The sequence below is a fragment of the Cynocephalus volans genome, chromosome X, assembly GCF_027409185.1.
Source record: "Cynocephalus volans isolate mCynVol1 chromosome X, mCynVol1.pri, whole genome shotgun sequence".
NCBI classification, from domain to species: Eukaryota; Metazoa; Chordata; class Mammalia; order Dermoptera; family Cynocephalidae; genus Cynocephalus; species Cynocephalus volans.
In genome coordinates, this window is record NC_084478.1 from 180,648,622 (window position 1) to 180,662,856 (window position 14,235).

The 14,235-nt window shown below is 43.7% G+C and overlaps 1 pseudogene; it reads right to left on the reverse strand.

The window, feature by feature from the left end:
- Positions 1–10,466: 10,466 nt before the first annotated feature.
- On the reverse strand, positions 10,467–10,713 carry LOC134366744 (cytochrome c oxidase subunit 6B1-like; annotated as a pseudogene).
- Between the last annotated feature and the right edge of the window lie 3,522 nt (positions 10,714–14,235).

Genomic DNA, 14,235 nt, shown 5'->3' on the forward strand with positions numbered 1-14,235 from the left:
TTTTTTTTTTTTTTTTTAATTTTATTTTGTCGATATACATTGTGGCTGATTATTGCTCCCCATCACCAAAACCTCCCTCCCTCCTCCCTCCCCCCTCCCCCCCAACAATGTCCTTTCTGTTTGCTTGTCGTATCAACTTCAAATAATTGTAGTTGTTATATCTTCTTCCCCCCCCCCGGTTTGTGTGTGTGTGTGTGTGTGTGTGTGTGTGAATTTATATATTAAATTTTAGCTCCCACCAATAAGTGAGAACATGTGGTATTTCTCTTTTTGTGCCTGACTTGTTTCACTTAGTATAATTCTCTCAAGGTCCATCCATGTTGTTGCAAATGGCAGTATTTCATTCGTTTTTATAGCTGAGTAGTATTCCATTGTGTAGATGTACCACATTTTCCGTATCCACTCATCCGATGATGGGCATTTGGGCTGGTTCCAACTCTTGGCTATTGTAAAGAGTGCTGCGATAAACATTGGGGAACAGGTATACCTTCGACTTGATGATCTCCATTCCTCTGGGTATATTCCCAACAGTGGGATAGCTGGGTCGTATGGTAGATCTATCTGCAATTGTTTGAGGAACCTCCATACCATTTTCCATAGAGGCTGCACCATTTTGCAGTCCCACCAACAATGTATGAGAGTTCCTTTTTCTCCACAGCCTCACCAGCATTTATCGTTCATAGTCTTTTGGATTTTAGCCATCCTAACTGGGGTTAGATGGTATCTCAATGTGGTTTTGATTTGCATTTCCCGGATGCTGAGTGATGTTGAGCACTTTTTCATATGTCTGTTAGCCATTTGTATATCTTCCTTAGAGAAATGCCTACTTAGCTCTTTTGCCCATTTTTTAATTGGGTTGCTTGTTTTCTTCTTGTACAGTTCTTTGAGTTCCTTATATATTCTGGATATTAATCCTTTGTCAGATATATATTTTGCAAGTATTTTCTCCCACTCTGTTGGTTGTCTTTTAACTCTTTTAATTGTTTCTTTTGCTGTGCAGAAGCTCTTCAGTTTGATATAATCCAATTTGTTTATTTTTCCTTTGGTTGCCCGTGCTTTTGGGGTCATATTCATGAAGTCTGTGCCCAGTCCTATTTCCTGAAGTGTTTCTCCTATGTTTTCTTTAAGAAGTTTTATTGTTTCAGGGTGTATATTTAAATCCTTAATCCATTTTGAGTTGATTTTAGTATACGGCGAGAGGTATGGATCTAGTTTCATTCTCCTGCATATGGATATCCAGTTATCCCAGCACCATTTGCTGAAGAGGCAGTCCCTTTGCCAGTGAATAGGCTTGGTGCCTTTGTCAAAGATCAGCTGACAGTAAGTGTGTGGGTTGATTTCTGGATTCTCTATTCTATTCCATTGGTCAGTGTGTCTGTTTTTATGCCAGTACCATACTGTTTTGGTTATTATAGCTTTGTAGTATAGCTTAAAGTCAGGTAGTGTTATGCCTCCAGCTTTATTTTTTTTGCTCAGCATTGCTTTGGCTATGCGTGGTCTTTTATTGTTCCATATAAATGTCTGGATAGTTTTTTCCATTTCTGAGAATAATGTCTTTGGAATTTTGATGGGGATTGCATTGAATTTGTATATCACTTTGGGTAGTATGGACATTTTCACTATGTTGATTCTTCCAATCCAAGAGCATGGGATATCTTTCCATCTTCTTGTATCCTCTCTACTTTCTCTCAGCAGTGGTTTGTAGTTCTCATTATAGAGATTTTTCACCTCCTTGGTTAACTCAATTCCTAAGTATTTTATTTTTTTGGTGGCTATTGTAAATGGGCAGGCTTTCTTGATTTCTCTTTCTGCATGTTCACTATTGGAGAAAAGAAATGCTACTGATTTTTGCGTGTTGATTTTGTATCCTGCTACTGTGCAGAAATCATTTATCAATTCCAGCAGTTTTTTTGTAGAGGTTTTAGGTTGTTCGATATATAGGATCATGTCATCTGCAAACAGGGACAGTTTGACTTCATCTTTTCCAATCTGGATGCCCTTTATTTCCTTCTCTTCTCTGATTGCTCTGGCTAGTACTTCCAACACTATGTTGAATAGGAGTGGTGAGAGTGGGCATCCTTGTCTAGTTCCTGTTCTTAAAGGAAAAGCTTTCAGCTTTTCCCCATTCAGGATGATATTGGCTGTGGGTTTGGCATATATGGCTTTAATTATGTTGAGATACTTTCCCTCTATACCTAACTTAGAGAGGGTCTTTGTCATGAATGAGTGCTGAACTTTATCAAATGCTTTTTCAGCATCTATAGAGATGATCATATGGTCCTTGTGTTTGAGTTTATTAATATGGTGTATCACATGTATTGATTTGTGTATGTTGAACCAACCTTGCATCCCTGGGATGAATCCCACTTGATCGTGATGAATAATTTTTCGTATGTGTTGCTGTATTCTGTTTGCTAGTAATTTAGTGAGGATTTTTGCATCTGTATTCATCAAGGATATCGGCCTGTAGTTTTCTTTTTTTGTTATATCTTTACCTGGTTTTGGTATCAGGATGATATTTGCTTCATAGAATGAGTTTGGGAGATTTGCGTCCGTTTCAATCTTTTGGAATAGTTTGTAAAGAATCGGTGTCAATTCCTGTTTGAATGTTTGGTAAAATTCTGCTGTGAATCCATCTGGTCCTGGGCTTTTCTTTGTTGGGAGCCTTCTGATAACAGCTTCAATCTCCTTTATTGTTATTGGTCTGTTCAAATTTTCTACGTCTTCACGATTCAGTTTTGGGAGCTTGTGTGTGTCCAGAAATTTATCCATTTCCTCCAGATTTTCAAATTTGTTGGCGTATAGTTGTTTATAGTAGTCTTGAATGATTCCTTGTATTTCAGATGAATCAGTTGTAATATCGCCTTTTTCATTTCTAATTTTTGTTATTTGAGTCTTCTCTCTTCTTTTTTTTTGTTAGCCATGCTAATGGTTTGTCAATTTTATTTATCTTTTCAAAAAACCAACTTTTTGATTCGTTGATCTTTTGAATTGTTTGTTGGTTTTCAATTTCATTCAGTTCTGCTCTGATCTTAATGATTTCTTTCCATCTGCTAACTTTAGGTTTGGATTGTTCTTGTTTTTCTAGTTCTTTAAGGTGAAGTGTTAGGTTGTTCACTTGCCATCTTTCTATTCTTCTGAAGTGAGCGTTTAATGCAATAAATTTTCCCCTCAATACTGCTTTTGCAGTATCCCACAGGTTTTGGTATGATGTATCATTGTTTTCATTAGTTTCAAGAAATTTTTTGATTTCCTGCTTGATTTCTTCTTGGACCCATATGTCATTAAGTAGAATGCTGTTTAATTTCCATGTGTTTGTATAGTTTCCAGAGTTTCGTTTGTTATTAATTTCTAGTTTTAATCCATTGTGGTCTGAGAAGATACATGGGATAATTGCAATTTTTTTGAATTTATTGAGACTTGATTTGTGACCTAATATGTGATCTATCCTGGAGAATGATCCATGTGCTGCTGAGAAGAATGAATATTCTGAGGTTGTTGGGTGGAATGTTCTGTAGATATCTGCCAATTCCAATTGGTCTAGAGTATTGTTTAGATCTTGTGTTTCTCTACTGATTCTTTGCCTAGATGATCTGTCTAATATTGACAGTGGGGTGTTCAGGTCCCCTGCTATTATGGTATTAGTGTCTATTTCCTTCTTTAGGTCTAATAGAGTTTGTTTTATAAATCTGGCTGCTCCAACATTGGGTGCATACATATTTATGATTGTTATGTCTTCTTGATGGATCAGTCCTTTTATCATTAAGTAGTGTCCCTCATTGTCTCTTTTTATTGTTTTTAGTTTAATGTCTATTTTGTCAGATATAAGAATAGCTACTCCAGCTCGTTTTTCTTTTCTGTTTGCTTGGTAAATCTTTTTCCATCCTTTCACTCTTAGTCTATGTGAATCTTTATGGGTGAGGTGGGTCTCTTGTAGGCAGCATATAGGTGGGTCCTGCTTTTTGTTCCAGTCGGCCAGTCTGTGTCTTTTAATTGGGGAATTTAAGCCTTTTACATTAAGAGTTGTTATTGAAAGGTGTTGATTTATTCCTAGCATTTTATTGGTTGTTTGGTTGTCTTAGGTGTCTTTTGTTCCTTGCTTTCTGATTTACTGTTTGTTTTCTGTGTTTGTTGGTTCCTTAGGTTGTAGATAGTGTTTTTGTTAGCTTGTTTTCTCTTCATGAATGCCATTTTTTATTATGCTAGCGGGTTTAGATTTTTCTTGGGTTTTTATGGCAGTGGTAGTTATTTTTCAGGAACCAAACCCAGTACTCCCTTGAGGATTTCTTGTAAGGGTGGTCTTGTGGTAGTGAACTCCCGCAGTTTTTGTTTGTCTGAGAAATATACTATTTGCCCCTCATTTCGGAAGGATAGCCTTGCAGGGTAGAGTATTCTTGGCTGGCAATCTTTGTCTTTTAGTATTTTGAAAATATCATCCCAATCCTTTCTAGCTTTTAGGGTTTGTGATGAAAAGTCTGAGGTTAACCTGATTGGGGCTCCCTTATAGGTGATTTGACGCGTCTCTCTTGCAGCTTTTAAGATTCTCTCTTTATCTCTGAGTTTTGCCAATTTGACTATGACATGTCTTGGAGAAGGTCTTTTTGGGTTGAATACATTTGGAGATCGTTGAGCTTCCTGGATCTGAAGATCTGTGATTTTTCCTATACCTGGGAAGTTTTCTGCCACTATTTTGTTGAATATGTTTTCAATGGAATCTCCATTTTCCTCCCCTTCTGGAATACCCATGACTCGGATATTTGATCACTTATGGTTGTCTGATATCTCTCTCAGATTTTCTTCAATGTCCTTGATTCTTTTTTCTTTCTTTTTGTCTGCTTGTGTTATTTCAAACAGCCCATCTTCAAGTTCAGAGGTTCTCTCTTCAACTTCGACAAGCCTGCTGGTTAAACTCTCCGTTGTGTTTTTTATTTCGTTGAATAACTTCTTCAGTTCAGCAAGTTCTGCTACATCTTTTTTCAGGACATTGATTTCCTTGTACATTTCCTCTTTCAGATCCTGTATACTTTTCCTCATTTCATCATGATATCTAGCTGAGTTTTCTTGTATCTCATTCAGTTTCCTTAGAATTATCACTCGAAATTCCTTGTCAGTCATTTCAAGGGCTTCTTGTTCTATAGGATCTAGAGTTTGGGATTTATTAACTTTTGGTGGTGTACTTTCTTGATTTTTTGTATTTCTGGTATCTTTTTTTTGGTGTTTATTCATTGTGGCCGGGGGTTTCACAGTTCACCGGTTTGAGACTAATGACTAACTAGGATGTTTGCTGTGGTTGCCAATTTCGTATGGCTCCCTCCGTGACTGCTCAGTTGGCCTCTAGTGCCTTGTGTGTGTGGTTGTCTCGGGTCTTGGGCTTCTCCGGGGAGCCACCTTTCTGGTCAGCTTGGACTCTGCTGGGCTGGTGGGTCACGTACCACAGGGTGTGTGATCTCTGTTGAGCTTTCACTTTCTGTACAGGACTTCTCCCCGTTCAGTGTGCTCTGGCCCAGGCTGTTAGATCGTGCAGTGGCGACCCCACCGGGTGTGTGGTTTCTGTCGAGTCTCCGCCTCCCTGGCCGCACGTCTCCCCCCTCTGTGCACACTGTGCTGGGTTGGGGCGTGTCTTCTGCACCCCTCGTCTATCAGCTGGGCCTTCAAGACCCTGCTCGGCACCACCTCGCCCAGGAAGTCTACCAGGTGTCTGCTGGGCACAGACGACTGGTCTCTCTGGGTGCCTTTGTAGCACTATGTAGATCTTTCTCGGGTCTTGTTCACCTTTGTATCCCCCCAGTATAAACCGAGTCTAGCGCCCACCTGCAGCCTGGTCTCTGGCAGGTTCAAGTGGACCTGGGAACTCTCCTACCACACTATTCCCAACCAGACATTCGTTAGGCTTTTTTCCAAACTGGTGGCCGCAGAGATGGTATCTGCCTCCCAGTAACAGGGAGTTTACCTGGGGCCGGAGTCCAGGGTATGGTGGAGTGACAGTCGGCCCGCCTGTACTTCCTTGCCGTCCCGACACTGGCCCGGGACACCCCCTCCACCAGCCCCGCCAGAGAACGGTGGAGGGAGTGGGAGCGGAGGCCCCCGCGCCAGGCCAAGCAAGTGGGAGGGCTCAGTGATGGCCGAGCAGGGCGGAGCTGCCCGCACCTGGGAAAATGGAGGCAGCACCGGGCAGTGAGTGGCCTGGTGGTGCAGGCGGGAGCCACGTGGGCATCCACCCCCTGAACAGAGCTGTGCCAGGGATCACTCACAGTGCTGTGCCAGGTCAGGTGCTTGCTCTCTGTCTCTGGTTTGCTGCCTTTCCCAGTTCTCAGCCGCTGCCGCCTCGGGCTGTTCAGTCACGGCGCGGCTCAGGCGCTCCCAGGAATCTTCTTTAATGCCAGTCTGAAACCTCGAATCCTGAATAGGGCAGCTGGCCGCCTTCAGCGCGGCCCCGGCCTCCGGGATCCTGGCTGCATCCACAGCAGCCCTGGCGCCGTGTTCCCTGTTTCGAGACTCGCTTTTGCAGTTAAGAAACAGTTCTTTTCCTGCTCCACACTTCAAAGCTGTTGTCTGTTCTAGGTATAATCTTGTAAGAAACTGGTAAACTGCCTTCCAAAATGACTGCACCATTTTGCCAGCAGTGTATGAGAGTTCCAGTTTCTCCCCAGCCTTGCTAACACTTCTTATCTGTTCATTTGTTTTAATTTTAGCTGTCCTAGAGTGGGTGAGGTGGTAACTCATTGTGGTTTTGATTTCAGCAGTGGCTAATAACGTTGATCATCTTTTTGTGTGCTTGCTGGCCATTTGCATACCTTCTTGTAGAAATGTCTATTCAACTGCTTTGCCCACTTTTAAATTGGATTATTTGTCTTTTTATTATGGAGTTGTAAGAGTCCATTATATATTCTAGATACAAGTACCTTATTAGATATGTGATTTGCAAAGTTTTTCTCCCATTCTGTGTGTTGTTTTCCCACTTAATTCGTGGTATATTTTGAAGCACAAGAGCTTTTCATTTTCATGAAGTCCAATTTAAAATTTTTTTCCTTTGGTTTATTATGCTCTTGCGGTTGTATTTAAGAAACCATTGCCTAACCCAAGGACACAAAGATTTATACCTATGTTTTCTTATGGTTCACATACTTCCATTTAGTCTGCATTAGTCCATTTCTGCTGATTATAACAAAATCCACAGAACTGGGCAATTTATAAAGAACACGAAATTTATTGCTTACAGTTTCTGAGCCTGGGACATCCAAAGTCCAGGGAACACATCTGGTGAGGATCTTGCTGGTGACTTCAGTGACGTGGGGTATCATATTGTGAAATAGCAGAGCAGAGAGAACAAGAGACCAACTTCCTCATTCTCTCTCCTTTTAAAGACCTCAGAACCACGCCTCTGACCACCATTACTAATCCATTCACTACTGCACGGTCCTACAATCTAATCACCTCTTCAATCCCCACCTTACAATTACCATAATAGGACTTCCTACTGCTTAACAGTCACAATGGGCGCCAATTTTCTAATACATGAAACTTGGGGGACACATTTCAAGCTTCAGTGAATTTTGGGGGGACATAATTCAATGCACTACCAAGTCTATTTAGGTCCATTTTGAGTTAATTTTTGTGTACAAGTGAGGAATGTGTCCATCTTTATTCTTTTGCATATGGGTATCCCTTTGTTCCAGCACCATTTGTTGGATAAATTCACTTTTAAAACAAATATCAGTAAACAAATAGAGATTATATGCAGATTGTAGAATATATTGGGTAGTCTAGATAGATCCCTGTTCTAAAATCATTGACGTCCCTTATATGTGTCACATCATCATTATCTTTGATCTCTCTGGCCTGTGGTTTAGTGCTTACTTCATTTTTTTTTTTTTTTGGTTTTTCCTTCTTCTTTTTTTTTTTTTTTTTAACATATCTACCAAACTCTTAGACATCTGTATAGAACAGAGATATGCCTGGCTGTGAAAATCCTCCAAAGAAGATGGTCAAAGCCAAAGGCAGCCAATCAGGTGGATCAGTGAGGATTCTTTTTGGCTGCATAAAATACATAAAATATTAGTGTGTTAAACATGATAGAACTTCTCTTTCATGCTAAAGGAGCCCAGAGGTAGGCAATCCAGGGTTCTTCTGATGGACATCAGAAACTCAGGCTTCTTTTACCACCCTGCTCCTCCAGCCTATTGTTTGACTTCCATCCTCAAGGTGTCATGCCCCAGTATAGCTGCTGGTGCCCCAGCCATCACACCTGCATTCCAAGCAGCAGGAAGGAGGAAGAGGGTGATACAGAAAGGGCCCATTTCCCCTGAGCCAGTTTAAAGCAGCATCTCTGGAAGATTCACACAACGCTACTTACATATTCTTGGCCTGAACTTAGTTTCGTGGTGGTATGGTCTGAATGTCCCCTCCAAAGTTCATGTGGAACTTAATCCTCAATATGGCATTTGAGAGGTGGGGCCTTTAAAGGCCGAGCCCGTGGCGCACTCGGGAGAGTGCGGCACTGGGAGCGCAGCATCGCTCCCGCTGCGGGTTCGGGTCCTATATAGGAATGGCCGGTGCACTCACGGGCTGAGTACCCGGTTACGTAAATGACAAAAAAAAAAAAGGAAAAAAAAAAAAAAAAAAAAAAAGGTGATTGGGTTGTGAGGACTGTGCCCACATGCCTGGGTTAATTCATTCATGGAATAATGGGTTAATAGTTTAATGGGTTGTCAGGAAGTAGACTGGGGGCTTCATAAGGAGAGTGAGTGAACATGTTAGATGCGCTCTTGCCATGTGATTTCCTGCATTGCCTTGGACTCTGCAGAGAGTTCCCATCCAGGAGAAGGTCCTCACCAGATATGCCCCCTGGACTTGGACTTCCCAGCCTCCAAACTGTAAGAAATACATTTCATTTCTTTATAAATTTCCCAGTTTCAGGTATTTTCTTATCAGCAACAGAAAACAGAGTAGTACACGTGGTCACACATAGCTGCTGGAAGAGGTAGGAAGCATAGTCTGCTAGCCAAGCATGTCACTGCTCTGTGTGACAAGTTAATAAAGACAAAGGAGAGAATGGCTTTGGCTAGGCAACTAGCAGCATGAGAAGGCCTTGTATCTGCAGCCTATGCAATGGTGTGTCTCCAACCATTCCCTCAATCAGATTTGGAGGGATCAGAGCTACAACAAAACTAGAGGTCCCATAGACCACCAGTTATGGAGATAAGAAGAGCCTTGGAGTGCTGGCAGCAGCTGGAAGAAGTGCATTACTCCTGTTACCATAGGAGGATGCATTACTTCACCCTCACCCATGGTGGGGATGCAAGGGAGATGGGGCCAAATGGGACGGGGTGTGCACTGTCTGTACCCAGAGAACAGACGAGCCCTGAGAGACCAGGAGAGGCAATCAGGAAGCCCTCCTCACACCCAGGAGAGTGTTTGCAAATACATTTTGCAGCTCAGTGTTCACGTAGGCAGGATGCTGGGTGCCAGAGACTAAAGGATACTGGGCAGAGCCTAGCTTCTGAGGACCCACCATCATGCAGAAGGTGCACATTCAAGGTGAGACATCCAGACATCTTGCCTGTGAGGGGCAAGAGCAAGGGCAGGTTTCCTGTACTAGGATGACTGTCTGTTGCGAGTGGGGTAGGCTCTCCCATCAAAGAGGAACACGCTACACAGCAGAGAAACAAGACAGCTGCTCAGTGGCTGTGGAGACCAAATCCTCACCCCTACCTGGTGGAAGTTGTACTTCCTGGAGCCTGGGTGTGGGGTCTCCAAGAGGATCCCCCTGGATGGTTTGAGCCACAGCTGAGAGTGTGGGATCAGAAGCCTCCGTAGCTTCTCTGCAGGAGCCAGCTTGCCTGGGGTGGGGTTCATTCTGCAGGTGGCTGTTGAGAGACCGCAGCTGGTGGGGACGATAGTGTCCTGCTGAATTCCAGGGTAGGGGCTGCAATTTGTAGTTCTGTCTGGATTAAACTCCCCACTCTCTTCTAGATCCTTTCAGTAATTAGCTATTTTCTTTGGCACAGGACTATTGGTTTTTGTAATCCAAATCTTAACAAATGTCATTAAGGCAGATATAAAATTAAAATTTAAACTGCTACTCTGGTTTCAGGTTGTGGGATATAAAAGTTTTTCTTTGAAAAGTGACTTGAATTGAAGTCACTACTTGCTCTAAGAAAATGACAGTGTGAGAATAAAGAGGGTCTAGGGAGGTCTTTCACTCACTTGGACATGGAAGCTGTCCAGGGTTTGGACGAAGGAACTGTGGTCTTCAGCTGGGGCCTGGATGCTTGGAGCTGGGTTGGAGCTCAGACTCTCACCCCTTGGGCATTTCAGATGCCTCAGTTATTATTTATTTATTTTCACAGGTTTCCAATGTGTTTTTATTATTAGTTAAGTCATGCTTCAGGGTCCCAGGGTAGGTCTCCCTTTACCACACCCCAGGAGAAGGACAGAAGACAGAGGAGAGGTGAGGTGCATCCAGATCAGATCTTCTCAGGAAATGTGCCTTCAGCCCAATAGTCATCCCAAGCTGAGACTCAGGCTATGGGGTAGAGGGACATGTACACACAGTGGTACCACTCACACACAGAAACATTGCTTTTTTAGTGGTCATTGCCTTCTCGCAGTGGTGGAAGTCCAGTTAGTTCTGGTCTGGTTCTGGAGGGGGAAATGGCTATCAAAAGGAGCAAACTTGTAATTCTTGATTTTGGTCTTAATGTCTTCTGCCATGGTGCTGACTCCTCAAGATGCTCTTGAAGCACTTGAAGCTCAGTGCTGGATGCCTAAGTTATTGGTGTGGCTACCATTGCTTAACTGAGCCGCACCTGACCCCTATCCTGCATGCCTGTTTGGGGGCAGGGAACCATTGACTGGGCTTTGGTGAGCTCCAGCCCCAGACTTGCCTGGCCTCACGCCTGCCCGCTGTCCCACCTCAACCCATAATTGTCGTGCAGCCCAAGGGTAGGGTCTGGAATGAGAGACTGTGCACTCTTAGTGCTCCAGCCCTTTGCTGAAAGCCACTCCACTGGGTATCTGCGCCTCCTGGGAAGGACTCCGCATTGCTCAGACACACCCGACATGCTTCCAGCCCCAGGAAGGCCAAGAATGGACTCCTCCTGGCTCTGCTTCCAATGTGGGAGGCAAAATATGTTGGAGTCAGTCCCTTATGGCCGCCCATACAGCTAGCTACAAAATATTTCTCCTTTTGAAGCTCATTCCCCTGTGTGCAATTCCGTGTCTCTTCCCTCTCATCTCATTGTAGAAGGGCATCCTATCCCACTCAGATCCCTGACTGCTCCCTTGGTCTACACAGCTTATCTTTCTGAGTTAAAATTCCAGTGAGATGGGGGTCACGCTACTTTGCAGGAGGCTGGTGGAATTTGGAGTGATGGCCGGCACGTCTGATGGAGCCCTAGCCCCCCGGGATCCCATCAGACAGAAGAGGCAAAGCGAAGGCGGTACTGTACCAGTCAGTCAGCTCTGCCTGTGCTATGCTCCCTCTTCCCAGCTGCTTGTGCAAGGCGGTGCCTCAGATCCTGTTCGGAAACAGGGCGGAGTGTACTGAAGCACAAAGAGGAGTGATATGGACTGTCCAGGAATGCAGGGAATGCGGACTGGGGAGGTGGGGAAGGAAGAAAGGGAACACTTGCTCTCGTGGATTATCTAATAACCACCAGTCTCTCGAGTCTGGACTCCTTCCTGTTTGGACTGAGCATTCAGATGGTTGCACTTGCATGTTAGGTAGAGGTGGCTTTGGGAAGGAGTGGGGATAGGAGCTCCTTACTTATCAGGTGAAGCCAGCACTGATGTGGCCTTAGGTCTCCCTGGGGGATGCAGGGCCCACGCAGCTGAGGACAGGGCCCCTGGTTCAGGTCCTTCTTCTGGGAAGCCCCAGATTTAGGGCAAGTTTAGCTCCAGACCCAACTGGATTCACTTCCATGTCGGAGATTCAGGTGGTAAACAGAGACCAGACAAAACCAAGAATCTTCCCTTTTCTTCCTTTTCTGTCATCTCCCCCAAAACTTGGAGTCACAGCCACTGGCTGATTTCTTCCCAAAGCTACCTCCCCACATTCTTACTGAATTTTTCTTCAGATTCTGTTTTGTTTTGTATTTTTTGGTGGTTGGCAGCTGCAGGCATCTGAACCCTTGACCTTGGTGTTACAAGGCTGTGCTCTAACCAACTGAGCCATCCACCCACCCTTCATATTCTGTTTTTTGTAAACTTTAAAGACTGTTCTTATTGCAGTACTTTTTTTGAAAAAATGATGAATCTTCCAGTGCATTCTCAATATACTTAGACAAAAGCCAACACCGTCCTGTGACCCAAAGGGACCTCACCACAAGTCCTCCCTCTATCCTCCTTCATTCACTCTCCCTGCTCCAGCCACACCATGCTCCCAGCTTCTAGAACCTGCCCCCATTCCTTGGCTGTGGCCTCTTCCTCTGTCTTCGAAGCCAGCAATGTTGGGTCAAGTCTTCACACTTCCATTCTCTCTCATTCTGTGCAGTTGGTAAAGCCTCTCTGCTTTTGTGGACTCATCAGGTGACATTGGGCCCACACAAATAATCCAGGTTGATCTCTCCATCTCAAAAATCCTTAACTTCATCACATCTGCAAAGTCTCTTTTGCCATGTAAGAGAACATGTTCACAGGCTCTGGAGATGAGAACATGGACGTCTTTGGGGGCCCTTATTGGGGCTATCCGAAGTGTTTGGACACTTTCACTTATAAACATCAGCTCATCTCTTAGATTAATCACAGCTCTGAACTTGATTTCATATAAAATCTTCTTCACCTAAACCAGGGCTTCTGTGGCTGCCCCCTCCTCAGCCAGAGGGGCAAGGACATTGCTTCTTGTATGTCACCCTCTCAAGATTGTCACCCCATGAGGGAAGGGCTTTGTGTTGCTCTTAGTGTTTCCAGTGCCTACAGCAGGCAGAAACTTTGCTCAATAAACATTCAGCCAGTGGACATTGAGTGAGATTCATCCTCTGATACAACTCTATTTTATTCTTTTGATTGAGATATAATTCCTATACCATAACATTCACCCTTTAGAATGTAAGATTCAGTTGTGTCTATTGCATTCACAAAATATATTTACTAGTATAACTACTAACCCTAGAACATTTCCACAAGCCCAGAACCCATTACAAGTCACACTCCTTCCCCTCATACACTATCCCCTGGCAACCACTAATCTACTTTCTGTCTCTATGCATTTGCCTCTTCTGGAAATTTCATATAAATGGAATCATGTGATATGTGGTTTTCTGTGTCTGGCGTCTTTCACTCAGCATGATGTTTTGAGGTCCATTCACATTGTTGCATGTGTCAATGCTTCATTCCTTTTAACTCAACATTAACTTTGCACATACCTGAAGGCTGTGCATATAGGTTAAGAGTGTAGGAAGACTCTCCTATCATTGGCCCCTCTTCTCTAAATAATGTGCAGCCAAATGAAGTTCCTAGAGTGACCATACTGATGGTCCAGCAAACATTTCTAACCTTCCTGAGCACAAGATGATGTTAAATTCCATTGCTGGGGTCTCCTTAACTGTCTTCAAACTTCCTGTCCTCCTTCCTGTCCTGGAACTTCCTGTTCTAATACTTCCTGTCCTCACAATTCCTGTCCTCGAACTTCCTGTCCTTGAACTTCCTGTTCTACTTCCTCTCCTCCAACTGATCTCACACTTCATGTCTGCAAACTCCCAGTCCTCAAACTTCATGTCACCACACTTCCTGTCCTTCAACTTACTGTCTTATACTTCCTGTCCTCCAACTGATCTCACACTTCACGTCTGCAAACTCCCAGTTCTCAAACTTCGTGTCCCCACACTTCCTGTCTTTGAAATTCCTGTCTCATACTTCCTGTCTTCGAACTTCCTGTCCTTGAACTTCCTATCTCATATTTCTGGTAGTCCAACTGTCCTCACACTAACTGTCCTTGAACTTCCTGCCCTCAAACTGTCCTCACATTTCCTTTCTTGGCACTTCCTGTCTCATACTTCCTGTCCTTCAACTATTCTCACACCCCCTGTCCTCCTACATCCTGTCCTCAAATTTCCTGTCCTTACTGTCCTCTAACTCAATGGCCGGCCTCATATCATAAGTAATAGAAAGCAGTGGGGTCCTGTTAGTCCATTTTTGTGTGGATATAACAGAATACCCGAGACTGGGTGATTTATAAAGAACTGGGGTTTATTTGGCTTGTGATTCTGGGTCAGCTGCATCTGTCACAGGCCTCAG